Source organism: Lepus europaeus, chromosome 18 (assembly GCF_033115175.1).
Source record: "Lepus europaeus isolate LE1 chromosome 18, mLepTim1.pri, whole genome shotgun sequence".
Taxonomy (NCBI): Eukaryota; Metazoa; Chordata; class Mammalia; order Lagomorpha; family Leporidae; genus Lepus; species Lepus europaeus.
The window spans coordinates 71,642,452-71,669,770 of record NC_084844.1 but is presented as its reverse complement, the minus strand read 5'-3'; the positions used below and the strand labels follow the sequence as shown (position 1 = coordinate 71,669,770).

Genomic DNA, 27,319 nt, shown 5'->3' with positions numbered 1-27,319 from the left:
TTCTGTGCGAAACGACTCTGGATGCGCATGGTGCGCAGGGAAACTTTGAACCTGCACCTTCCTGGGGTAAGACGCGTCCCCACCACATCACATTTTTAATCACAGGAGTTAATGGCTCTTCAGGGAGGCCTGAGGGACTCTGGAAAGGGCAGTATCAGGGATTTCCAAGAATGATACTGAAACTGTCATTTTAATGAGAATGCAAATGAGAGTTGTTAAGGTTCGGTGAAGGTCACCGCCACTTAATCATCAAATTATTATGGCCATTTATTGCCAGTAACAAATGAATATTAAAAGCTATTGTTTTAACAGATTAGACCTCCAAATTATTATTATTTCAGAATTCCCCAGGTGTCTGGAAGTCCATTTAAGAATCATTAGAGGCGGCATTCTCGCTGCACCTGTTGTGCTCCCCCGAGGGGGTCGGGTGTTCGAGGATGAGGGTTGCGTTCCGGGGCCAGCATCGGCTTTGTCTCTGCAGAGGACGTGGACACTCGTGGTCAGGCCCTCCACGCGTGCAGCTCTGGGAGGCATGGCTCCCACCAGCCCTCCGCCGGGTGGCCACTCTATGTCTTTGAGAGTCGCTGGACAGCACTCCAGGGTGGCTTGTGGGGGAGGCAGGGACAGAAGCAGGTGCAGGAGTCAGAGGGACGGGGGATGGGGCACTGAGTCCTTAGGCCCCTCTCAGGGCCACAGCCAGGGCACAGGAAGCAGGGAGGCAGGGAAGAAGGAATGAATGGATGAATGAATGAGTTTGGGAATGTATGCCCACAGGCCACTGTGGGCCATGCGCTCTTCTAGCTCTGCGGGGTCCGGCTTCCCTGGTGTCTGACCCGTGGGTGCCCCTCGCTGCTTCTGAGCTGACAGCAGCCTCTGTCCCCAGCTGAGCCTCCCTGGTGCACAGCAGAGACCCAGCCCTTCCTGCTGAGCTCAGGCTGGGGGTCCCAGGAGAGGCCACCACCCTCCAGCACCCAGTGCTTCTTCCCTCTGTCCTGCACCTTCCCAGACCTGGGGGCCTTACTTAGAATGGACAAGAGACAGGCAAAGCAGAGTTGCACACTTTGAGTTGCTGGTGGCAGGCGTGGTGCAGCCCCCAGCCCCAACCTGGGCCGGCCCCAGACGTTGGGCAGGGAGAGGGGCTCTGCGGGGGCTGCCCCTGGCGGCAGTGGCTAGTCGGAGATCTTATCAGGGGCAGCCTGGTGTGAGGGACAGAGCCCCACTGCCTACTCCCCTGCCCTTGCTGCTCCCTGCACGGGGTGGGGGTGGGGGCGGGGCTGGGGGCTCCTAGCCTGGGCTCAGGGTCCTGGCTGAGTCTCCAGACTCTGCAGCCCACTCCTCACAGAGCATGCCAGGCCCTGGGGCTTCAGTCTGCCAAGGAGGCTGGATGGGGCCCTGGGAGAAAGAGCCCTGCCTGGGGCCCCTGGGCACCCCCTGTGGGTTTGCTTATCTCTACCTCGAGATCTCGCACGCCATGGGGCAAAGTAATTCAATGTAATAGATGCTGAGGCTTCCAAAATTACATTATTTAGAAGCTCAGCTCACACACACACGCGCGCACACACACGCACACACACACGCTAAGCTGCACATAATTAATAGATTTATTTAAATCAGCCTCTGCCATCTGTATCCATCAGGGACGCACGCTGCCCAGGCAGGCCACATAGAACACTTCTGTTTGTGAATAGGAAGCCGGGAGTCCCCATGGGGAGCTGAGCCCAGCAGGTGTCATGGGGCCATGGCCACCGGGGAGGCCTGGGGGTTCCTGCAGGCGAAGGGACCCTGAGTGCAAGCGGAGAGGCAGGGGCGGGGGCGCCCAGGCTGCTCTGCTGGCCGTGGGGACCTCTCCCTCCTCAGAGAGTAACTCCCTGTGTCTGCTGCTGCACGAGGCTCAGAGGGGCCACGTGGAGCTGCTGGCTCTCAGCTCTGCCGGCCCCCCGGGCCCTGCCTCGGGCTTAACCCCCTGGCTGGTGCGAGGGTAGGACCCAGACTGCCCCCAGGACTGAAGCTCCAGCTGCCCACTACCGCGAGCTGGAGGCTGGGTGAGAGGCAACCCGGTCATCCTCACCGGACCCTGTGGCCTGCCCTGGGGGGGCCAGGGTGACAGCTGTGCCGCAGAGCCCTGTCCTGGCACCAGGGGGGTGGCTTCATATGTGGGAGGTGAGCATGCCAGGGGCCTGTGTTGGGGGGGTCTGCACTGAAGCCGGAGTCGGCCTGTGGGGGCGGGGTGAGGGTGACAGGCCCAGGCACCTGGACCTCTCATTGTACACAGGGCTCTGCCCCATTAGGATGCAGAGTGGGGGTGGGGAGGCCCACACCTTGGCCATGTCCACCCATGGCCTGGCTTGCTTCTGACCTCCAGGAGCCCTGGACACACGGGTCCTTGGGGCAAATCTGACCACATCCCCAGGGCTCCTTGCACCAGCCCTGGCTCCTGGGCGCTCGTGGGGTCAGCAGGGGAACAGCTGCATGATCTGTTTGGGGAAGCTGGGCCTAGCACCGCCGCCCTGCCTGCGTGCCCCGGTGCGGTCTCCACCCTGTGCTTGTTATGGGGCCATGTGTGTCTCCCCAGGGGTGACCCATGCCAACAGGCTTGAGATGGCCTGGAACGGGGGTCACAGGCCCTGTTCACACCTGATTTGTCCCTGCCTCTGAGCCGCCCCGAGGAGCTGGGGCTTCCATGAGCACAGGTGGGTGTGGCCGGCCTGATGTGGCCTCCTGTGGTGGCTGCCAGCTCCCTCTCCAGGAGCCCAGGTCCCGGGCATGGGGGGCGGGGTCTGACCTAGGCCCCCTCCTCGTCCCTCCTCTGCTGGCTTTCTGCCTGAGCCAGCTCCTCAGGGAGATCTCCGCCGAGTGTCCGCCCCCCAGAAGGATGCACACCCATTCGCAGAGGCACCTGTCACTCCAGTGGCTTCTCAGGGGGCGCTGCCTTGGGGGACTCGGGGAGAGGGGAGTGGGTAGGCTCAGAGGCCCAGGCCCCCTTGCCAGGGCCTGAGCTCTCCGTGCCCACTCACTGCCCATGGTGGGCGCTGCCTGGCCTTGGGGGAGGCAGTTTCAGTTCCATCCAACCTCCGTCTCCCGCTCTGTCCTCAGAGAACAACCAGGGGCCAGTTATAGCTCGGGAGGGGGAGGGAGTCAGCCAGGGCACAGTGTGGCTGCCCTGTAAGTCCCCAGGGGCAGAGCCCGCAGAGGGTGCAGGGGGCAGCAGCAGGACCCGCCTGGGAGCCGTGCCGTGGGCTGGCCATGCTGTGACCCTGGACCCCAGCTTCTGGAACAGAGAGAAGTGTCTCTTGCTGAGATCACCTGGGGCAGCCCCCTGGGCAGTGGGGCTGGGTTCCCACAGATGCTGGGCCACCTGTCACCCAGCACCATGGCAGCCTCCTGGGGAAAGGGTCACCTCCAGACTCTTGGCGGCGTCCCAGGCACTGTGGTGGAGTCGTGCTGACTGTGGGGGCTGGGGTGGGTGCCCGCGTCTCTGCCCCTCCCCCGGATTCTGCCCCTGCAGGTGCGGGTGCTGGGCGAGGTGGATCCTGCCCCCACTCCTGAGATAAGGGAGCTTCCTGCTCCTGCCAGCAGCGGGCCGTGCTGTGTGCCCGGCCTCTTGCACAGTCCCAGGTTCAGTCTGGGTGGGACGAAGCCCCTGGATCCGCCCCGCCTCTCCCGGGGTATTGAGTGCGGGGCCCTTGGCATGTCCTCCTGGTAGGAAACAGGCTGCGAGCCACCGTCTCAGGGTCTGGGGGCGGACAAGGCCGCGTCTGTCCTGCGTTTGTTCGATTGTAGAAAATGTGTCCCCGTGTCCAACAACAAGTGAACCCGGACAGGGAGGGGCACTGCCCAGCTGCCTGGGACCGGAGTGGGTGGCTTGAGGGGTCAGAGGGACACCAGCCCTGTGAGGTCTCCTCGGCCAGGAGTGGACGCCAAGGCCCCTCCTGAACCACTGACCGGGGCAGCCCGTGCCTCTGTGGCCCCTGCCCATGCCTGCTGTGACACTGCAGGTCCTCGGGGCCTCCTGCCGCCCCCGCCGCTGTCACCAGCCGGCTGTCTGTGCGGCTGGAGAGCATCGTGGGGGGGGGATAGATGTGGCTGGGAGCCCCTGGCCCGGGTCTTCTTTCTGTGGACACACCGAGCCATTCCAGGCTATGCAGCTGCCTGTCAGGACATGGGGCCTCCATGTGCTGCCCGGCAGAGGCCTGTCCACTTCCTGGGTGGGTCAGTGATGGCCGGGGCCGCTATCCAGATGGACTCCTTGGCTTCCATATGGCCCTGACAACATGTCCGTGTCTTCCTTCTTGGCTTCTGGTCACTGGAGGGCATGCTGGGACGCCTGGGAGCCCAGAGGGACAGCACCAGCAGGTGCTAAGGACACAAAGCACTTTCTGCTCTTTTTAAAAAAGATTTATTTTATTTTTTATTAAAAGAGTGGCATAGAGGGAGAGACTGGGAGAGAGAAAGAGAGAGAGAAGAAGAGACTGGGGAAGAGAGAGAGGAAAGAAAGAGAGAGAGGTCTTCCATCTGCTGGTTCCCTCCCCGAATGGCCACGATGGCTGGGGCTGAGCCAGGCAGAAGCCGAGTCAGGTGCTTTGTTCGGCCATCCTCTGCTGCTTTCCCAGGGAGCTTGGGACTCGAATCGGTGCCCACATGGGATGCTGGTGTTGTAGGCAGGGGCTCAGCCCGCTGTGCCACAGTGCCAGCCCCACAAGGTACTTTCCGGACACGGAAATGAGAGAACCACGTTCCAAGGTGGGCTTGATCCTGCTCCTGGGGTCTCACAGGCACTGCATCCCATTGGTTCCTGGGCAGACCCATCTCTGCTCTGTGTGGGAGTGGGGGCCCCACGTGACTGCGGCTCTGAACTTGGTGGGTGTGGACACAGCAGGGCCGAGGGCAGGGTGTGGACAGGGAAGGAGCCCACGCTGATGTGGGAGCCGTGAGCCATATGTCTCAGCAGAGCTGGCCAGCCATGATTCCCAGAGGGCCATGGGGCACAGGGCAGGGCTCACCGCACACACTGCCCAGTGTCCCCATCAGCGGCTCTGGGAATTCCCTTCCTGTTTGACGGACAGACGCACAGAGCCCAGGAAGGGCCCACACCCCACAGCAAAGCCTTCCATCCTGGCTCGAGAGGGTTCTGTCGCCAGTGTGTCTGTGGCCCCGTGGCAGGTGTAACACGGCTAAGGGGTGAGGGGTGCAGGGAGGCAGGTGCAGGTGACCCCAGGCATGGGCCGTGCCGCCTCCATCCCGAGCAGGCCCTGTGGCCTCTCCACCTCCTCGTGCTGACGCGGGGCTGACGTGATTGGCTTTGGCCATGATTGGGGTGGCCCAGGTCCCCGATGGAAAGTTCCAGGCTGCAGCAGGTGGTAATGAGCTGCTTGCACAAATGACACTCCCCTGTGTTCTGCAAAAATCAATAAACCATTTCTGATGCTCCACGCGGAGCCCGAGTGACTGACGTGGCTCTGACCTCCTTCAGAAATCTGTGTGCTCCACAGCCAGCTTTGGGCAGCTCTGGCCAGGGCTGCACACGCGCTGGAACAGGAGACAGCCATGGGGTCACCTCCATTGTGCTGTCCATGGCTGGAAGGCCCTCGGGACAGTGACTCTGCTCGCAGCTCTGCACCGGCCCTCACATCCGTTCCTCGAGTGCCGTCTTCCCCAGGCTGTGGTGCGGGCAGACAGGGAGGCTCCTAAGGACAGCTGGGGACAGGGCGGCTCCTACAGGACAGCTGGGGACAGGGCGGCTCCTACAGGACAGCTGTGGGCAGACAGGGTGGCTCCTACAGGACAGCTGTGGGCAGACAGGGCGGCTCCTACAGGACAGCTGGGGACAGACAGGGTGGCTCCTACAGGACAGCTGGGGACAGGACAGCTGGGGGACAGGGAAGCTCCTACAGGACAGCTGTGGGCAGACAGGGCGGCTCCTACAGGACAGCTGGGGGACAGGGCAGCTCCTACAGGACAGCTGTGGGCAGACAGGGCAGCTCCTACAGGACAGCTGGGGACAGGACAGCTGTGGGCAGACAGGGAAGCTCCTACAGGACAGCTGTGGGCAGACAGGGTGGCTCCTACAGGACAGCTGGGGACAGGACAGCTGTGGGCAGACAGGGCAGCTCCTACAGGACAGCTGTGGGCAGACAAGGCGGCTCCCACAGGACAGCTGGGGGCAGACAGGGCAGCTCCTACAGGACAGCTGGATACAGGATGGCTCCTACAGGACAAGTGGGAGTGTCAGGGTTGGAGCCACCATGGCCGCTGCTCTCACTGCCAGTGCTGGGTTCAGTGCCATGACCACCACCAGGTAGTGGGGGCCACTGGTTAATGCACCACGCTGCTCACTGCAGGTAGGATGATGACACCACTGCTGGTTAGCACATTCCCAGTGCTAGTTATACACCCTCACTACTAGTTAGTACATCCCCACTGCTAGTTAGTATGACACTACCACTAGTTACTACACCACTGCTGGTTAGCACATCCCCACTACTAGTTGGTGTGACACCACTGCTAATTATACACCCCACTACTAGTGTGACACCATTGTTAGTTACTATCCCACTGCTATTTAGCACACAGTTATGCCACACTGATTAGCACATCCCTACTACTAGTTAGTGTGACACCACCACTAGTTATTATATCACTACTAGTTATTACATGACTACTAGTTATACACTCCACTACTAGTTAGTGTTACACCACTGCTAGTTATTATATGACAACTATTATATACCCTACAACTTATTGGTATGACATCACTGGCAACTATATCACTACTAGTTAGTACATTCCCACTACTAGTTAGTATGACACCACCATTAGTTACTACATCAATGCTAGTTATATATCCCTACTACCAGGTAGTATGAAGCCACTGCTAGTTACATCACTACTAGTTAGCATGCCCAACTACTAGTTAGCACACCACACTACTCGTTAGCCCACCCCCACTACTAGTTTATGCACCACCGCTGCTACCTTTTCTGCTACTGTTCATGCGGTCATAGCCCCCAATTATTTCCAGTGCTGGGAGGGGAACAGACAGTGCCCAGCAGCTCCATGGGCTGGCCTGTGGCCAGTGACCCAGGGATCACCTATGTCTCAGCAGGAGCCTGGCTCCCAGCAAAATGGCTTCTCGGGCTGGGGGACACAAATTTGGCTTCCCTGGGGGTCCACAAGGTCCAGGTTGCAGCCCCCAAAGCCCTTGGCCCCTGACGAACAGAGACGGCTGGTCTCCCCAGGTGCATCTCTGGCCAGCTGGGCCCAGCACTGCTCCCGTGGACAGTGCTCCTGAGCACAGGGGGAGAGGCTGACAAGCTTCGGGGAGCTGCCTCTACACTAGATGGCATCTGTGACCTTTCTGCCCCCCTCGAGACCCAGGGCCGCCATCTGGGCAGGAGATGGTGCCAGCAGCCATGGGGGGAGCCACAGGCTGGCAGCTCCCGCACCAGACACTGGCTGGATGGAGCCTCCTGCTGGCTTGCTGGCAGCCGAGCGGTGGCCTTGACCTTCAGCCATCTCTGACATTCAGCGCACAGGGCCAGGGCCACCCCCACCTTGCTATCTCCATTCGGCCTCCAGCGGATGGTGGCCTATCTCATCCGTGGGGGGTTCTGTGTCCTGGTCCGGTGGGGCAGGCATGGGTGCTGGTGCCTGGAGGGCAAAGGGATGGACTCCCAGGCCACACGGAGTCTGTGCCCCTCGCCAACAGCCTGGCTTGTGCTGATGTGGTTAGGGGCCAGCAGGGGCCAGTGCTGGCTGTGCCATTAGTGTGTTCACCTGTGTCTGGGAAGGGCCCTGGCCAGGGAGGGGACCTGTGCCTCCCCCAGGTAAAGTGGTCTTGCCACCAGAGCCAACACAAGGATGCTGCCTCCCCAGCGCCGGCTGGCACCGGGCTCTCAGTCTCGGGACTTCCCTGCCCCCTGCGTTGATCCCACAGCCCGGTGGTCCAGCCATGTTGCTGTGGCTCCTACTCATGGAGCAGCCAACACCAGCCACTCAGATTGAGGTCCAAGAGGTCAGAGGTCAGGAGGAGAGATGGGCGTCACACAGCAGGGGTGCCCTGTATGGGTTCCCCCACCAGCTGCGCTGGAGATGAGGCATGTCCTATCTGCTCACTGTACTCAGGGAGCGAGGATGGTGGGCAGCTGGGGCCAGCCCCTGTGGAGCCAGCAGAAAAGCCGCAGAGGACAAGTGAGACCATTCCCTGGGGGAAGCTGGTGCTCACTGAGCTGGGCTCTGCAGGGCCAAGGGTCAGAGCCCTGCTGTCACTCGCCCTGTGGCACCTGTGTGCTCTGTCTCAGCCCACGGGGAGCCCAGGAAAGCTGCAGGTCACGGGCCTCAGGGCCATCCCCTGTGGACCTGAACTGACCCAGAGCAGTGACTCTGGGTAACAGGTGAGGGTTTTATTCTCTACTGAACACTCCTTGCCTAGACCAGCGGCAAGGAGGGAGAGGAGATAGATCGATGTGTGAAAGGATGGATGGATGATGGACAGATGGGTGGATGATTGGATGGATGATAGATGGATGGATGGATGATGGGTGGACGGACAGACAGGTGGATGTATGGACAGACAGATGGATGGGTCATGGGTAGATGGACAGCCAGGTAGATATATGGATGCACAGACGGGTGGATGGATGGATGGATGGATGATGGATGGATGGACAGGTGGATGGATGATGGATGGATGGATTTATGGGTGGATAGACGGATGATGGATGAATGGATGGACAGATGGATGGATGGAAGAAAGGACAGATGGACAGATGGATGAGTAATGGATGAACAGACGGATGGATGAATGATGGGTGGACAGACAGACAGGTGGATGTATAGACCAACAGATAGATGGATGGATGGGTCATGGGTGGATGGACGACTAGATGAGGGAACTCATGGGTAGACAGACAGATAGACAGGTGGGAGTGTGGATAGATGGACAGGTGGGAGTGTGGATAGATGGACAGGTGGGTGAGTGGATGGATGGACACGTGGGAGTGTGGATGGATGGACACGTGGGTGAGTGGATAGATGGACAGGTGGGAGTGTGGATGGATGGACACATGGGTGAGTGGATAAATGGACATGTGGGTGAGTGGATGGATGGACAGGTGGGTGAGTGGATGGATGGACAGGTGGGTGAGTGGATGGATGGACAGGTGGGTGAGTGGATAAATGGACAGGTGGGTGAGTGGATAGATGGACAGGTGGGTGAGTTAGGGAGTGAGGGGCTCTGTGGAGACGTTCACTCTGCTCTCGAGGGAAGTAACAGGGGCTGCCCAGGTGGATGCTGCTCCGGCTGGCCTCTCCTGTGCTGACACAGGTCACAGAGCCTCAGTCTGCTCCACGGTCCATGAGCATCTTTGTCTCCTACGCTTGCTGCGAGAACTGCGTGCACGAGGCCCATGCCGGGGCCTAGCCCACCATAGCGGGCTCCTGCCTGCCCCTGCAGTGTGCTCTCCAGGGGTGTGGGGAAGTGTGTTGTCGGCGGTGGGTCCAGTTCATCTGCGCCCCCTCCCCACTCCACAGTATCCTGTCACCTGCTGGCTGGGGCAGAGATATTCCCAGGCTGTGCTGTTACAAAGCGGCTGTCTCTGCGCACCTGTGCTGGGTGGCCTTGGGGGGTGTGCTCTGGACTTCAGCTGTAGCATCTTCAATTTAATTACATTTCTACAAGGATATTTGAATGGAAAATAACTGTTTTTCAAGAATAAAATGTTTCTGTTTATTTACTGGAGGGGCAGGCTGAGCCCTAGCTTGGCGGTGGGGGGCAACCCTGGTGTCCTGCCCATGTGGCTGCAGAGGCCCCAGGTGTACAAGCAAGATGAGAAAGCACCTGGTCCCCACCCAGGCCAAGAGGCTGCCCCCCAGCCCCACTTGGAAATGCATTGAAAGACAGCCCACTCTGAGACCAGGGAGAATCCAGGGCAGCTGATGTGTGAGCTGATGTGTGCAGAAACGATAAGAATTTCAAAATGGGGAGCAAGGAAATCGTGGCCACGGGTCAGATAAGAGCTGCCCCGGTGGCCGCTGGGATGGGGCAGGAGCTGGCAGAAGCTGGACAGAGTGAGCTGGCTGGGGGTGGGCAGGCGGCTGAGAGGAGGGTCCTCCTGTCCCATGCACTGAACTCCTGCTCCAGGCAAGGCTCCAGCTGCCTTGTGACCCAGAGCCAAGGCCCTGGCCAGGGGCAAGGATGTGGGGCACAGGGTGCCCCTGGGGTGTTGCAGGGGGAGGTGTGGCCAGGTACAGGATGAAGGACAGGCTTGGGAGATGAGCAAAGGGCCAGGTGGCCTTGAGTAGCCGGCGGGCCCCTGAGCAGGGAGACGAGGAGGGGGGAGAGGGGGTGTGGGTCCCCTGCCCAGGCAGCCCAAAGCACCAAGCAGCCACGGTTCCGGCTCTGCTGGACAGGGAAGGTGGGTGCCATGGAGGTCACAACCGCTCTTGTCTGGGGTTCCAAGGCGGCTAAAGGGTAAATGAGAGTGCAGCGGCAGGCCGACCAGCCAATGGTCTGTGTGCACCCAGGAAGGGAGCCCCCGCCTGCTGACCAGCCAGCGGTCACTTGCTGCCTCAGCTTCAGCCTCTGCTGTCCTTTAACTGGCCGCCTTCCCCTCTGTCTCTGCTGTGCCCCCAGAGCAGGAGCCATGTGGAGTTCAGGCCCCGGGATGCTCGCTGCTGGAGCTGGGTGTCCGCCCACCTGGGAACTGGGTCTCGGTGCAGCATCGGAGCTTGAGCTTGGACCACAGTCCCTTCTGTGTGGCCGAGCCCACCCCACCGGTGCCCATGGAGGAAGACAGTGCTTGGGGCCAGCCTCCGGCAGTGTGCGCCACCCGCATGCGGGGAGTCTCAGCACATGTGAGTGACGGGCCAGGCCTGCAGTGTGGGGAGATCCACATGTGGCTAGTGGTTGGGGTGCAGCTGCCGACCATGGCTCAGCCACCCAGAAGCCTGTGTTGATTTCGTGGTCCCAGCCAGTGGCTTATGGGCCACTGGATTGCGGCCCCTCACCGGGCCTCCTTCAGCTGCCCAATGTTCCCAGTCCTCAAGTGCCAGGGGACAGTGCAGAGGTGGGGAGCTCACTGCCTTAGTCCTGAGGCCAGGGCCAGCCTTGCACGAGGGGCCCGGTGGAGAGTGGGCTGGGGCGTGGGGCCCTCCCCTGCTGGCCTTCCTGGGCGGGGCCTCATGTGGACGCCCCACTGGCAGCCGTCCGGGATCCTGTCAGTGACGTGGGTTGGTTACCTGGCACCATGAGTGCTCAGGGTGGTGGCAGGGATGTGGAAGAGGGGGTGTCGGGAGGCAGCATGCATCTGGACATGGGGACCCATCTCTGACTTCCGCTGCCGGCCTGGATGTTTCTGGAAACTGCAAGGCCAGGCCCAGCTTCCTTGTTGGGTGCCTGGGGGCCTGGGGTGTGCATGGGGGAACCATTGCTGGTGTCTGGGCAGGCGTGAGGCGAGCACCACGAAATGCAGTCGACATGAGTGACATTTGAATGTGGTGTTCAGATCTTATCAGCAAACTGCAGCCTGAGGGGCGGGCCTGTGTGTGTAACCGTGGTCGGGCTGGGGGTACAGGCTCCCCCAGGGACCCCTTTCTCCCACTCCTTGGAATGACAGACAGGCAAGGCGAGGGCTGGGATCCCTCAGGGAGTGAAGTGCAGCTGGCGTGGGAGAGGGGATCCCACGCACAAGCTCAGGTGTGGAAGACTCCAGCTTCCTCCTGGGCCCTCTGTTGCAGCTGCACTCCTGCCTCTGTGCCCTTTGGGGGCTGTTCTCCAAGTCGCGCCTGGGGCATGGTTACAGACACCACCCAGGAAGAAAGGCCCTGCTCGGGAGCCATGCCCAGCACCAGGTGCAGGTGCACAGGGGCACGGACGCAGGAAGAGGAGCCCGGCGTGACGCTCCCCATCCCTGCTCCAGGAGTCCGGCTCTGTGCCTGCCTCGTGGGCTGCAGGAGACCCTGTGGAAAGCCCGGTGTGTGCACAGAAGGCTGCCAGCCCCTCCCTTCCCTGGGTTGACACCTTCTTGTCGACTCCCTGGGGCTGCACGGCACACAGAGGGGCTGGGGTCCCAGCAGCACTCCAGCCACCAAGCTGCTCTGATGGCCCCACACCAGCCCCATGGCTTCCCGTGATGCTGCTGTGGTACTGGAAGGAGGCCGGGGACTTGCCTGGGCTGCGTGTGCAGTGAAGGCACACAGCCAGGCAGGTGTGCGCATGCCAGGACACAGGCAGATGCACTGCACGTGTGTGCACTAAGTGCTCACTCATGCATGTAGGTACTGCACACAGAGACACACTCCACACACACGCAGACCTGCACATGCACACGGCTACACATACATACACACAGTCCTCACACTCAGTTCCGTCCCTCTTGCACCCCCTGGTTGGAGTGTGCATGAGTTGGAGTGTGCATGAGCTCACACCCTCCGCCTCCCTTTTCCAGGAGGCGGGGGTGCAAGAGCACAGTGCTGTCTGGGGCAGAGCTGCTAGGAGAGTGGCCACGGGGGGGTCCCTGTTCCGCAGCCCAGCGTGCTCCTGCCACATGTGTGAGCCCCAGGGCCCAGGAGCTCTAGGACCCACCCACCCTGCTTGGGGACGTCTCTCCCTCCCGCCAGCCCTGCTGTTCCCCGCTCCTGGACTCAGCCCACACCCTGGCTCGGGTCTGGCCCCCACCCCTCGCCCCGGCTTCACACTGCTGGTGCGTTCTAGGCCCCGGCAGCTCTGCCTGTGGAGATTGGAGAGCCCGGTGCACACTTGCTCCTCAGGCTTCCCAGCCTGTGCTGTGAGCTCTGCCTGTGTCCCCACCCCTGCGGGGCCTCCCCCCCCAGCCTCATCAGACTCCTCCCCCGGGGAGAGCTGCTTTGTCTAGGGGCCCTGATTCATTCTGCCTCAGGGGCTGGACTGAGGCCTCCCTGGCTCCTCAGGGGCTGGACAGAGCCCCCTCCTCCAGCCTCTGTGTGCATGGCCTTTGTTCAGCAAACTTTGCACTGGGGGCATCTCTGCTGGGTCTGAGTATCTGTGCTGTGTGACCTTGGGGGTGTGTCTGGTAGTGAACTTGACCTCTGACAGCACAGGAGTCCACCTGCTGTGGTCCAGCTGGGTGGCAGGTGTGCATCATGGGCTCCCATGGCCTCTGCTCTGCACCCCTGGGGCCAGGTCCTCCTGTGATCCTGGGAGCTGTGCCAGATGCTACCGTGATCGGTTCCAGCCAAGCCTCCAGCCGCTGCCTGCATCCCAGCTGAGGGTGACGTGGGGGTCCTGGGCTCCCACCCAGGCCTGTTTCCCTCCCTAGCCCCAGGGGCCAGCAGGAGCTGCAGCTACCATGCTCTGGGCCCTCCCAGGACATCTCGAGGTCCCTCGAGGGCCACATCGGGTCTGCCCCCAGCTCCTGACCTGTGCTGGGGCCTCCCGGGCTGCGCCTTGCTCTGCACACACTCAGAAGCAGCCCCCCCCCCCTGCATTCTGAGGTTACTCTGCTGCCCCCCTGCAAGTGGCCCTGAGTCCCCGCCCACCTGAGATGCTGCATGGACATCCTCTGGCTGAGCCTTCCACCGCCACGGCCTGTGGCGGTTGGAGAGGCCAAGGGGGTTCATACCACTTAGAACACACCAGCAGGCACTGACATCTCTGTGGGACGCCAGGTCTCCCAATCATGGCACCGCCTGCCCCTCCCCCACCCACCCCTGGGGACTGCACAGCTCCCAGCTCTCATTCCCCTCTGCGGCTCCTCACTCTAGGGCCATTTATTTATCCTCAGCAAATACGATGTCCAGCGCGTGCTGGAGCTCTGCTGTGGCTGCCAAGCCTCTGCCCGGGCCCCTCACTTTCTACTCTGAGCAGTAAGAAGCAGGGCCCCCCCACCTCCCTGTGTGTGTGTGCGCTCACCTTGAGTGTCGCTCTCTCCAGAAACACAAGGGCACTCGAGCCTGTGTGGGAAATGAAAGGAAACTGTGTGGTGCAGAAGAATCCGCCTGAAGCCGCCCGCTGTGATGGGTTAGCTGTGCGCACGAGCTGATTGGAAGCAGTGGACAGAACGAGCGCATTTACAGCATTTACAGCTCCGTCCCGTTGGCGGGGGTCGGGTTGCAGCTCTGTGTCCTATAGGGCTTCTGCCTTCCAAGGAGCGGCTGCGGCCCAGGACCAGGCACGGCGCTTCCTCGGGCGTATTCCTGACAGCTTAATTGGCCGGTGAACATTTACTTTGCCCCATGCTGCTTTCTGGGGACAGCTGCTTCTCTGGAGGGGACAGCTGAGCTGGACAGGGCCGCTGTGGTTGGCAGGTTGGCCAGGTGCAGGGTCTTCTCGGTAAAAGCGTGAAGATGGCCCCACCACTGGCTGCGCTGCCAGATCGGTCCTCTCCCTCCGACTACACAGGCCTGAGCTGGCTGCTGCCCAGGCTGCCCTCCATCTGCCGGGTTTCGAGCTCCTTGGAGCATGTGGCTCCCGGTCCACCTGTCAGATCTCGTGGGGACCGAGTGACGCAGTCAGCCTCGCTCTGCACAGTGTGCACCTCTGGGTTGCCTGCCTTTCTCCCGTACGGTTTCTAGCCAATCGCAGGCGGCCAGCATGGGTCACCATCCCTGTGTCCACTCTCTTCCACCTTCCTGCATGCCACTTTCCCAAAGCCTGGTCTTCATCCCCCACCCACCCTCTGGCCGCTGCACCCTCTGTGCAGCTCAGTCACGCTAACGTCCGAGATTTCATTGTTTACCTCTGGTTCGTCTCTGGGTTTCTTCTGTTCCCATCCTGGTCTCTCAAACACTCTGGGACTGGGTTTACTCAGAGTCACTACGGTTAGGATCACTTTACTCCACCCCAGATCACTTCCATCCCATAGGACACAGGTGTCTGTGCCCCCACGTGTCGGCCAGCGCCTGTGGCGTAAGAGGCACAGATCCCGGCTGGTCCCCGTGAGTCTCGCTGCCCAGCACATCCCGAGGGGCTCCTTGCTTCACGGGGATACTGGAGCGTTCCTCTTGGAAGGGCCAGGTTGCGGGCACAGGCGGGCCTCCCTGGAAGCAGGCACGGGATCTGCTGGCCGGCTCCACCCCGGGGCCCGGCTGCTTTGTGCATCTCGCTCATGCCACGTGCCTGGTCCTCAGCCCCACTCCACCCTGACTCTCGCAGAGGCAGGGGCAGGGGTCTGGTCTGCAGCCTGTCCTGCACCCTGGGCCTCTTGGCAATCTGCTGAAGCCACCGGAGCCCCTCTCAGGATTAAATAACGATGCACAGAATTACTAAGAAAGCCAGTTGTATTAAAACACAGCCATCAAATGTTAAAAATCCTGTTTCATAGAGTAATGTGCGTGCTTCTTCATTAAAACATTACAGAATGGAGCGGTGGGACAGCTATAACCGCAGTAGGGGTGGGCACGGCCATGGACGGAGACGACCCTGAGAGCCGCACCGATGGTTACCCTGCCGCTGGGTGTCACCTACTGGCTGCGTCCCAGTGAGGCAGAGCCCGGCCTGTGGGGTGCAGCTTTAAGGAAACGCACATTTTCCATGGTTGGGGGGACCTCCAGGCAGTCTGGCCAGCATCTGCCTGCCTCTGGCCTGAGCTGAACTTGCCTGGGTCCCAGGGCAGGACAATGTCGCCCAGCACCAGGGGAGATAGCGCAGTCCAGGCCGGCGCAGTGGCTCAATTGGCTAATCCTCCGCCTTGCAGCGCTGGCACACTGGGTTCTAGTCCCGGTTGGGGCACTGGATTCTGTCCTGGTTGCCCCTCTTCCAGGCCAGCTCTCTGCTGTGGCCCGGGAAGGCAGTGGAGGATGGCCCAGGTCCTTGGGCCCTGCACCCCATGGGAGACCAGGAAAAGCACATGGCTCCTGGCTTCGGATCAGCACGGTGCGCCGGCCACAGCGCGCTGGCCGCGGTGGCCATTGGAGGGTGAACCAATGGCAAAGGAAGACCTTTCTCTCTGTCTCTCTCTCTCACTGTCCACTCTGCCTGTCAAAAAAAAAAAAGAAAGAAAGAAAGAAAGAAAGAAAGAAAGAAAGAAAGAAAGAAAGAAAGAAAGAAAGAAAGAAAGAAAGAAAGAAATAGCACAGTCCAGTCGGGATTCCCCGCACATCCGCCTACGCCTGGGGGTGCTGGCGCCCCCCAGTGGCGTCCCACGTGTGCAGCCTCTTGGCGGCTCAGGCTGCAGCCCCTTCCCCCTGTTCAGCACAGGCCCGGGATCCCCTCACCCTTTGGATCTCTCGCTCCTGACAGCACCATTTCGGGTCCCGCGTTGCCTTGCCTGTGCGACTGGCTGCCTCGGTCCTGCTCGGGGCCCAGGGGCCCAGGCTGCCGCCCTGAGCTGACTTTCAGGAGCCGCCACAGTCGGCTCTGTCGGGGTCGGGGGCCAGACACAGGGCTCTCCCCTTCTCACGTGCCATTCCTCTTCCGGGTACACATTCGGTTACCTGCCATCCCCGACAGGTGGTCTTCCGGACCCTCGGCCCCCACAGCACAGAGGCCCCGTCCCACCGTTGGAAACGCATTAGCAGGCCCTGTCAGTCGTGGTGAGATTTCTTTCCCTTTTCTCTGTATAGAAGCCTCTGGGTGGGTCATCCCTCCACGTCCCCCAGCAGGGGTGGGCGCTGGGCGCGGAGGTTAAGAGGATGGTTGGGACCCCAGGTCCTAACACCGCAGTGCCTCCTCCACTTCTGCTGCCTCCTTCCTGCTTCCGTGGACGCTGGAGCCAGCAATGCCAACTCAGGCACTCGGGCCCCTGCCTCCCACGTGGAGACCCCGACTGAGTTCTGAGCACCCGGCTTTGGCCCTGCACAGCCCTGGCTGTTTCAGGCATTTAGGGATTGACCCAGCAGACAGAGGACCTCTGCCTCTCTCTCTCTCTCTCTCTCTCTCTTTCTCTCTGCCTTTCAAATAAAAGGAAATGAATTAAATTTAAAGTTAATTCCCCTAGTAAATTCAGAGTACTTTTTTGGTTTCCAGGGACATATGCCTGACCGGGCACTCTGCACATGTGGCAGCTGGGGTCCCTGTGGGGTCTGGGGGCCCCCTGTGTGATGCGTGCCCTGCAGGCCTGGGAGGCTTCTGCTGTGGAGAGCCCACTCCAGGTGAGCGCCCAGGCCAACGACCTTGGTGGAGGTCAGGGTTTGGGAGCTGGGAGAGGCAGGACCGGCGTGGAGCACTGGCTGGGGCTGGGGCTGGGGCTGGGGCTGGGAGGGTTGGGCGCCATGCTTACTGCACATGGAGTCCAGGGGACCCTGTGGTAGCTCCTGCCAGGACAGGGCCTGAGCCCCTGGGCTGCTGGGCTGGGTCCTGGGGGCGGGGTCTGGGCTATCCTGTGTCTCCTTTTGGTGTGGGGGGACCTGCTTCTCAGTCCCCTGCGTCGGAGGCAGGACAGGCACGTGGCCAGCTCAGGTTCTGGCTGGGCCTCCTCTGCCAACCTCAGTTGTGTGCCTCAGTTTCCCCAAATGCACACAGCAGAGCCTGATCTCGCTGACCTCCATGAGCCCTTCAGCCTCTGGCCGCTGCCCCTCCCCGGCACATGACCACTGTGTGTGTAAGAGCCAGGCCCCCTCGCTGCCACCCACACAACCCCGCCCCCCTCAAAGCCAGGGGCAGGCCCAGGCAGAACCGGCAGCACTGGGTCACTGCTCCTTGCTGAGCGAGGTTGGAGGCGCAGGCTCCGGGTTCCTGGGTGGCTCTCCGGGACCAGTACCCCTGCTCCCGGCCGAACAGCCCTGCCCCTCCTCCACGAGGGCAGGGGAGGAAGCCAGGTGCGGGCCAGGGGAGTGCGCGTCTCCAGGCGGATGCTCCGTTTCACGGAGCTCGGAGCGCCAAGCCCTGGTTGCGCCGGCCAGCGGTCAGGGCTCAGAGACCTTGGTCCGGGCTTCCCGCTTAACCCCAGGCCTCGAGGTGCCGCCGCGGGGGCTGGGCCCGCCCTGAGGCCGCGCGTCCCCGCTGCCGGCGCCGGCTGCTGTGGGCTCTGCAGTGATGCCGCTGGGCGCCTAGGTGGAGCCCGACCCGCAGCTTTCCACTGGACCGGCCCGCATGACCCTTCCGAGCGCCAGGCGGGGGCGCTGCAGGGCGGCGGGGGTCCCCGGGGTCCCCAGCGCGGCCCAGTGCGCGCCGGCGGCTCTGCAAGCAGGGTGCCAGCCTCCCGAGTCCGAGGCAGCGCGGGCCCGGCCGCCGGCGTCCGCGCGCCCTCCGCTCCCGCCGCCTCCTGGAGAGGGGCCGGCTCCGAGCCCGGCGGGCGGGCGCAGCGTCGCGGGCCCCACCTGTGGGCGCGGGGCCGCCTCCCGCACCGCCAGCGGCGGCGCAGCCCAGCGCGGGGCCCGGACCTCTCCCGGCCGCAGCGGAGCTGGCGCGGGACGCACGGAGGTCGGCACCGGCCGCCAGGCACCCGCCCGTCGGTCCCGGGTGGCGCAAGTTGGAGCGCGGCGGGCTCGGCCGGGCCGCGCGGGCCCCGGCAGCGGCGATGGTGCTGCTGCGGCGGCGGCGCGGAGGCCCCCTGAACCCCGGGCCGGAGCGAGCGCGGGCGGCGGCGGCGGCGAGGGAGGAGGAAGAGGAAGGCGAAGCCGAGTAGCGGGCGGGAGGGGGGAAGACGGCGCTGGAGGGGCTGCGGCCGGCCAGACCCCCGCGCCCCGGCCGTTGCGCAATCCGCGGCCCGCCGTCCGGGCCCTGCCGGCGGCGCGTTCATGGAGCCGCGGCGGCCGCCCCCCCGCGCCCGGGCCCCCGGCGCGCCGCAGCCCGCGATGGTGGCCGAGTGGCCGGAGCGGCGGCCGCCGCGGCCCGCGCCTCTCCGCTAACCTCCCCGCCCCCGCCCGCCCCCGCCCGCTCCCCTCCCCCTGCCCGAAAAGACACACATCGCCTCCCGGAGTGGCGCCTCCAGTCGCGGCGGCGGATGGCGGGCGCGGGGCACCCGGCGGGGCGCTGATGCGGCGCCCGGACCTCCGCTGCGCGACTTCGGGGGGGGCGGCAGCGCGGCCTTTCCGAGATGCAGCTCCTGAAGGCGCTCTGCTGCTTCCTGGTGCTGGTGATCCACGCGCAGCTCCTCAAGGAAGGTAATGGCCCTCGGCCGCGGCCCCGCGCGCGCCCCGGCTCCCGCACCGCGCGGCGCCGCCACCGCCGCCTTCGGCCGGGGCTCGGCGGGTGCTGCCGCCGGGCCCCGCCATGCGACCCTGCCCGGACCCCGGAGCCCCGGCGTTCGCGGGCCGCCCGCGGGGCGCGCAGACGCGCGGGGTCGTGGCGCGCGCGGCGGCGGCGGCGGCGGCTTCGGTCGCTCCCGCGCCGCCCCGGAGCCCCGGCCAAAGCCCAGGTGCCGCCGGCGGCCCCCGCTCCGCACCGCGCGGTGGCGAGCGCCTCCCGTCTGCCCGCCGTCGGCTCCAGTAGGTGGCAGCCGCGCTCCACGCGCGCGAGCCGGGCTGGGGAGGTGCGAGGCTGGGGTCCCCTGGGCATCGCAAGTGCGGCCTGCGCGCCCGCGCCTCCCTCCAAGCGCGGTCGAGGACCCGCGTGGGCCCGGGTTACCGGAGCAGGTGCGCGCGGCTCTGCGCGCCCGGACCCCTCACCAAGTTCCCGCCGGCTTCCTCTCGCGGTCTGGATCCTGGGACTCAGTCGTTGCCCCTTGGACCGGGTAGCACCGCGCCAGCTGGCCTGGGTCGTGGGAGCGCCCTTGCTGACCCCTGGGAACTTCCTGACCCCGAGGCCCCCTGCTGGCCCTAGCCCTGTCTCAGCCAGAGGTGAGCAGGTAGCTGGTCGGTGGGCGATGTGCAGGGTCTTCCAGACAGGACTGCGGGAGGGAGCAGGTACGTGGGGAGCCCGCCTAGGAGGGACCACTGCCCATCTCCTGCCCTTGAATTTGGGTCCAGCCTGGGTGGACAGGGCAGGGGGCGGGTTCAGGAGAGGGAAGAGGGGCACCTGCTCAGCCGGCTCCTGACCCCTTGCTGAAGTTGCAAGCAGTGCCGACCAGCGCCCAGGAGGACGTGGCCCCTGCGCCCTCACTCGGGAGCCCAGCCCCCAGGCACGACCCAGAGGGCTCCCTCCTCTGGGCCCTTTGCCTGGCTTGGACCATGCTCTGTCCCCTCCCTGCTGGCCCTGCTGGCCCTGGGCTTCACCTTTGGGAAGGGCGCAGAGTGCGTTGTGATTTTCCAGCAAGTGCAGGTTTCTCTCTATTTCCAAGCGGAGATGAGTGACAGAGGGCACAGGGCCTCCTGGGGTGGGAGGAGGCTCTGAGGTTTAGCCTGCCTTTTGGGCTCAAGAGGAGAGAGGGTGGGTGGAGTGCTGGGCCAGGGGCCGGCTGTGTTCCTGAGTGGAGCTGACTTTGAGGCTGGGCTGCGGGCCTCAGGGTTTGCCTTGAGGAGATGTGTGTGTGCGTGTGCCTGTGCGTGTGTGTGCGCGTGTGTGTGTGTCTCAGACGGGGCCGGGGTGCTGGGTGCAGCACAGCGGTGAGGACCATGAGTGCCACCCATCCAACACCACTTAGTTGCCCGCTGCTGCTCTGGCCCCCAGCACCCTGGCCGCGTCTGTCTGAGTCCAGGGGCAGAATGGCCTCGTCGCCCCACCAAGATGCCCTCTGGCTCCTGAGGTCAGGAGCCACAGGGGCCCAGCAGTGGGAGGCGTGGGTGGCGCGGTGCCCTGCGGAGACCCCTGGCTGGGCCTGGTGGGCGGGCTCAACCAGGAAGTGGGAGGGAGGTGGAGAGGCAGGCAGTGGACAATTGGGACTTGTATGGGGGCGCAAGGAAGGAGCTGTTTAAATGGCCACTTCCACGCGGCTCTGTTTTTCAGGGTGAAGAATGGGGCCGTGGGGAGCCGCTTTTCCACACTCCGCCTTTTGTGTGGAGCTGCAGGCCACCCCGGGGCTCGGCGTCCCCCTCTGGCTGGCCTGGCCGCAGTGATGAATGGGGCTGTGGGCCCTGAGGACAGCTGGGGCCTTAATAGCAGCCCTGGCCATCCCCGGCTCTGGAAGAACTCGGCCTGGCCCAGGGCAGCCAGGGGCTGCCGCGTGGGACTGGGCCCCAGGAGTGGGGGACACCCTGTCTCTGGTGGGGTGGCCATGAGGGCTGGGTGGGGGTCCTCGCAGCTGATGCCAGGGAGGGAGTGGGGGAGGCACAGGGGCCGTGGGGGAGGGGAGCCGCTGGTTATGTCCTTGGTTAATGTTTGCTCTCAGAGCATGGAGTTGAGGCCGCAGCTGGAATCAGGAAAACACTTTCCCTTCCTCTTCCGGGGCCTTTATGGCCCGGATTCACATGGGGCAGGGCACAGGGGCTTCCCCGGGGGCCCTCAACCGTGCGGGGATGAAGGAGACCCCTGTATCTGGTGCGGCCACGTGGGCAGAGAGGGAAGGGTCTGTGCTCTGCCAGGGCGTCCTGGGGCCACGTGGGAGAAGCAGCGCCTCCACCCTCACCTCACGTGCACACTCGGGGTTTCAGGGCCCCCGCGAGCCCTTGGGTGGTGGCCGCATGAGTCCGGGGCTCAGCACGCCAGCGCGGAGCCCCGTTTGCAGGTCTGTTTGGACAGCCCGCAGGGCAGTCACCGAGCACCTGTCCCCGGCCCCCAATTCCAGAGCTGGATTCCGAGCCGCTGCAGCTGCTCCAAGGGCTCAGCGGGGTGGGCGGGGTTTGCTTTGTTCGCTGCCTCTCTGGGAGGTGCACTATGGCCATGCACAGCCCCATGGCCAGCCCGAGGGGCAGGGCTCACCGTCCAGGTGCTGCCCGGCACCATGTGCCCACACATCCTCACGTCTTCGTCAGTCAGCTCCTTTTTCAGGAGTGTGCGAGGAACTTAGGAGACGTAGCCAGGACCTGGCCCTGGGTCCACTGGAAGTAGCTGCTGGGTGAGGTAGACAGACAGCAGCCCCGTCTGAGGGGCCCTGTGTGGGTGGGCTCAGGGCGTCCCAGGTCCAGAGGCGGGGCCTGGCCGCATCCCAGCCTCTCTGTTCAGGAAAGGCAGGAGGCAGATGCTGCAGCTGGGGGTTAAGTGGCAGGAGGGTCTCAGCAGCCTGCGCTGCAAACGCTGCCTTCATGGATGTGACCTTGAGGCTGCAGGGCTGAGCGCGGGCCCTGAGCGCCAGTTCCTCCGGCATCCCTGGGCTGTGTGCAGAGGCCTCCCCAGCTGGGGTCCCGGTGCCTCCCTGTGCCTGCACATGACCTGTCCCAGTGCAGTCCCCCGCACCTGGGCACCAGCAGGGAGCTCGTAGTGCCTGCCGGGGGGCCTGGCCCTTGTTAGAAGGAACCCCCCGGCCGGCGCCGTGGCTTAACAGGCTAATCCTCCACCTTGCGGCGCCGGCACACCAGGTTCTAGTCCCAGTTGGGGCACCGGATTCTATCCCGGTTGCCCCTCTTCCAGGCCAGCTCTCTGCTCTGCCCCGGGAAGGCAGTGGAGGATGGCCCAAGTCCTTGGGCCCTGCACCCGCATGGGAGACCAGGAGAAGCACCTGGCTCCTGGCTTCAGATCAGCATGATGTGCCGGCCGCTGCAACCCATTGGAGGGTGACCCAACGGCAAAAAGGAAGACCTTTCTCTCTGTCTCTCTCCCTCACTATCCACTCTGCCTGTCAAAAAAAAAAAAGAAGGAACCCCCCCCACACATCCTCATTTACCACCGCCTGTCAGGTGACGCAGGATGAATGACACTGAGGTGGGATTCTCCCAGCTGCTGTCGGACAACCATAGGAATTCAGACACAGTGGGACTGGCAGAGGGGGTGGGGGCTGGCCTCCGGGGGCTCCCCCATGCCCGTCACCCACACAGAAGGGCCGGGGCTTGGGCCACCCAGTGCTCCACACGTTGGCCATGTTGGCTCTGCGTGGTGCAGGGGCACCAGGTGGGGAGGGAGGGCTGGGGCCGGTGCTGGGCTACCTGGGCTTGTGCTGGGCGGGGGCCTGTGCCAGGACGGACCATGTGCACTTCCTCAGAGCAGCTCGCCTGTGTGATTAGGCCTTCATGGGTATTTGTGCGGTTGTGTGTAATCTCCTTATCCACTTAGCACAAATACAGGAACACGCATTGGGACGCTGATTGGAAATGCAGCCGCGTGATTAGGGAGCAGAGGACCCCCCTGCGGCGTGCGTGGGGGTCGGGGGCACTGAACACACAGTGAGACCCAGATGCGGGGACCCACGTGTGCTTCCTGTGTTGGGGCGCAGCCACACACCAACGACGTCACATGCTCCCTTGTGTACCTGCCTGTGCCATGTGCCTGTGGCTGCTCCATGCAGGTGCTCAGGGGGTTGGGGGCTGGGTCCATCTGTGCTGACCTCCCTGCCTTCCCCACGAGCCGGCCTCCGGGAGGTCCCCTTCTGCACCTGCCCTTGGCACCTGCAGGCCACACGCCGCTAACCAGCCCTGCCTGTGTGGTGACAGGGACCGTCAGCACCTGAGCTCTGCACAGCACACACGTGACACACAATCACACACCACACACATGCCACATATGTACTACCTGCATACCACACAAAACACCATACATGTGACATGCACAGCACAGACACACCACTCATAACACACACGTGCCACTCATGCCATATACAACACATGTGGCATACATACCACACAGTGCTACACACTACACACATTATATGCGCATGTATCTGAGAGACACATATGTACACATATGTGGAATGCAACTACTAGCAACATGCATGTGCCGCTCGTGCCACACACACATGTGCCATGCACACCACACACATGGCATGCACAATGCATGTGTGCCACCCATACAACATGTGCACATGCTAAGAACACTACACACACCATGTGTGTGACACACTCATATACCACATACACCATGCACAATACACACATACCACACATGCCACCCACACAACATACATGCCATGCACAATACATCACACGTGTGGTACACACCACACACATGCCATTCAAAGCATTCATCACACAGGTGTTACCACACATGTGCCGTTCATGTCACATGGCACACATGTAACACCATACATGTCACACATCACACATGACATGTACACCACACATGCCACACATGTGCCACTCATGCCACAGTACCACACATGACAAACACCATCAACACCAAACCATACTCATGCCATGCATACCACACACCACACATGTGCCATGAATACCCCAAACAGCACACACCATGCTACACACATCATTCATATAGCATATACACCACACATGACAACACACCACAGAGAGGACACATCACACACAGTGCTTGCTGTCCCCACACAGCACTGAGCTCACACACACCACATTGACACCGTGTGCACCACCCACACGCCACACAGAACATCACACACGTGTCACATGTACGCATCACACACTACACACAAATCAGGAGGCACACAGACACACATACATCCTATACACGTAATGGAGATACAGAACACACAGTACACAGGCACCACACACACACACTCCATACAGAGCATCGCAGACATGTCACATGTACACACTACACAGAAACCAGGAGACACACTGCACACACACACGTCCTGTACACATAACGGAGATGCAGACAGAGCACACAGGCACCACACACACCTGCAGCTCGGGCTTTCTAGGAGGAAACAAACCCAAAGAGGCCATGCTTGTGCAGAGCAGGGCAGGCGTGTGTCTTCACATGCAGAGCAGCTGTGCCCCAGGGGTCAGAGACTCGAAATAGGAAGAGCCCTGGCAGCCAAACCCTGGGGTGGCTGTGGGGAGACCTGGTACGTGGAGTCATGGCCCCGAGCCAGGCTCTGGTGGTGATGATGCCTGGTGCTGTGTGTGCACAGGCCCAGGGGACTCAGAACTCACCTGTCCTAGGAGCCTGACAGGGCGTCCCTGAGACCAAGCCCCACCCCACCCTCAGGGTCACCCTCACCCACCAGCCACACACGGGGACAGCATGGCCCCCACCCTCACACACCAGCCTCACATGGGGACAGCACAGCCCCCACCCTCACACACCAGCCTCACATGGGGACAGCACGGCCCCCACCCTCACACACCAGCCTCACACAGGGACAACACAGCCCCCACCCTCACATGCCAGCCTCACACAGTGACACCAGGGCCCCCACCCTCACACGCCAACCTCACATGGGGACAGCACAGCCCCCACCCTCACACACCAGCCTCACACGGGGACACCAGGGCTCCCACCCTCACACACCAGCCTCACATGGGAACAGCACAGCCTCCACCCTCACACACCAGCCTCACATGGGGACAACACAGCCCCCATCCTCACCACCAACCTCACACGGGGACAACACAGCCCCCATCCTCACCGCCAGCCTCACACAGGGACAGCACAGCACCCACCCTCACCGCCAGCCTCACACGGGGACACACAGCCTTCACAACCCCCACCCCATGCCAGCCTGGTGCGCACTGAGTGTTCCCCTGGGAGCATCAGCCTTGTCTCCACGTCCTGGAGCTCTGGGCCCTGGCTGCTGACTGCTTGGTGTTGGTTGGTGCGTGCTGGGTGCTGAGTGCTGATTCCTGGGTGTTGGGTACTGGTTACCAAGGAGTCTCAGTGAAATAGCCACACCCTCCCCCCAACTCAGATGTTCTGATTGGCTGCCCTCACCCTATGCCTCTCCTGTGCTGGACAGCTCCCCCACCCCGGCCACTCCACACAAGTCCCCTTTGGGACCCGGGCCTGTTCCTGGGGGAGACTGGCCAGCAGGATGTGGGAACAGCCTGGGCCCGAGACTCAGTGGGGCTGGGGGCCAGGGACCACCCTCTGCTCTCGTGCACAGGCTCCTCCTGATGTCACCCCAGGGTTCACCCAGGCTCCTCCAGGTCCCTGATTGCTGTGTTGACCGTGACAGGGGTCACCCAAGCCACTGAGGGGTGGGGAGAGGGAGGTTTGCCCCTGGTGGGCAGGCAAAAAAAATCCACTGAAGTTCCAGAGATGCCGGGTAGTGTGAGGCAGGACTACTCAGTGCTTGGTTCACAGAGGGGTGGAACGCCCAGAGTGGGCAGCGGGCAGCGGGCAGTGGGCTGAGACCTTGGTAACCTGCAGGAGTGGGTGTGGGAGGCCTGGGGCTTGGCCTGGCAATGGCCACTTGCTGGTGGCTTCTGCCCACGGCACTGATGGCATGCTCTGGACCAGAAGTTCCAGGTCAGGGTGCCACCAGGGTGGTCCCTCTCCCCGGTTCCAGGGCAGGATCCATGCCCGGCTCCCACCAGCGTCCCAGGTGCTCTGGCCATGGCTGTGGCTCCCGTGTGTGCTCACCCCATGCTCGCCCACTGCACCGTGGCCCCCTCGAGTCCAGGATGCGCTGGCCTGTAGATCCTTCGTGTTTGGGCGTGTGCCAGGATATCTGCTCCACGTGATGCCATGTTGTGGGGTTAAGTCTCTAGGGGCTGCTCTCCAGCCAGCATTTGGGGGACACCTGCCACCGGCCCCATCTGTCTCAGGGTCCTGATGGCCCCCAGCCAGCACCCGGCCAGGTCCCGGGTCTGGGGGAACCCTGCACCTCTGAGTCCCGGGGACCCCTGAGTTTGGAGATTGCCAGTGGGGTGACTCCCGCCCACCCAGGCCTGCCCTCTGGGGGCCCACCCCTCTGGGAGCAGCTGGCATGTGTCCACTTGAAAGTTAATTTTCTCTCACTTTCTTCTTTTTTTTTTTTTTTCTCCTCCAAATGGAAATTGTGAGGAGAAGTTGACATGGGGGCCCGGCCTCCTCCCCAGCATTTTTGATTCCAGTCGGAACAGACTGCAAGCAGTCCAGTGCCCTGGAATGTTCTGGAATGTTCTGGAATGCGGCTAAAATGTGCCCCTGGTGTTCGCTCATTTTGGTTGTGATCTTTCCCCAATGTTTTAATTCACGTTCTCTTTCTACCATGTCGGGGGCGCAGGTGGAGCTCTGGGGGTGGGGGGTGCCAGCCTCTTGCCCCGTGGGGGAACCTTCCAGAACAGAGCCTGGCGGGACTGCCAGAGTAGGAGGGGGCGCCCGGGGCCATGGTGCCTGCTCCTGCCCGTTCCTCCCAATGGCCACTGCCTCCCACTTCAGGGAGTCCCCCCCAGCTGTGACTGAGAGGACACTGGACGCAGGGCAGCCAGGCAGGACAGGAGGAGGCCGCATCAGGCCTGCAAGGTCAGGGGGCCTGGGCCGCCCCCGAGCTGGGCAGTGACCCTGGGACCATGCCGCTGTGTGGGATGAGGCGTGGGTCCTGCTGCTGCTGGACCCATGGTGGGAGCAGCGTCCCGTTATGGGTGGGGGTGCCCTGGGCCCGGTTCCCACCCCCTGCTCTCCTTCCTCTGCAGCGTGGGTGACGTGGGGACCCCAGAATTGGTGATGCAGGGCAGCCAGTTTACCCCGAGAGCTCCGATGTGTGGCCGGCGGCGGCTCCTGCAGAACTCTTCGCTGGGCCAGGCTCTCTTCCACCTCCCCCTC

The 27,319-nt window shown here is 62.7% G+C and overlaps 1 pseudogene; it reads left to right on the top strand.

Annotated features, from left to right (window-relative positions):
* Positions 1-18,539, top strand: part of LOC133746995 (nucleus accumbens-associated protein 1-like) — a 41,910-nt pseudogene extending 23,371 nt beyond the window's left edge.
* The last annotated feature ends 8,780 nt before the right edge of the window (positions 18,540-27,319 follow it).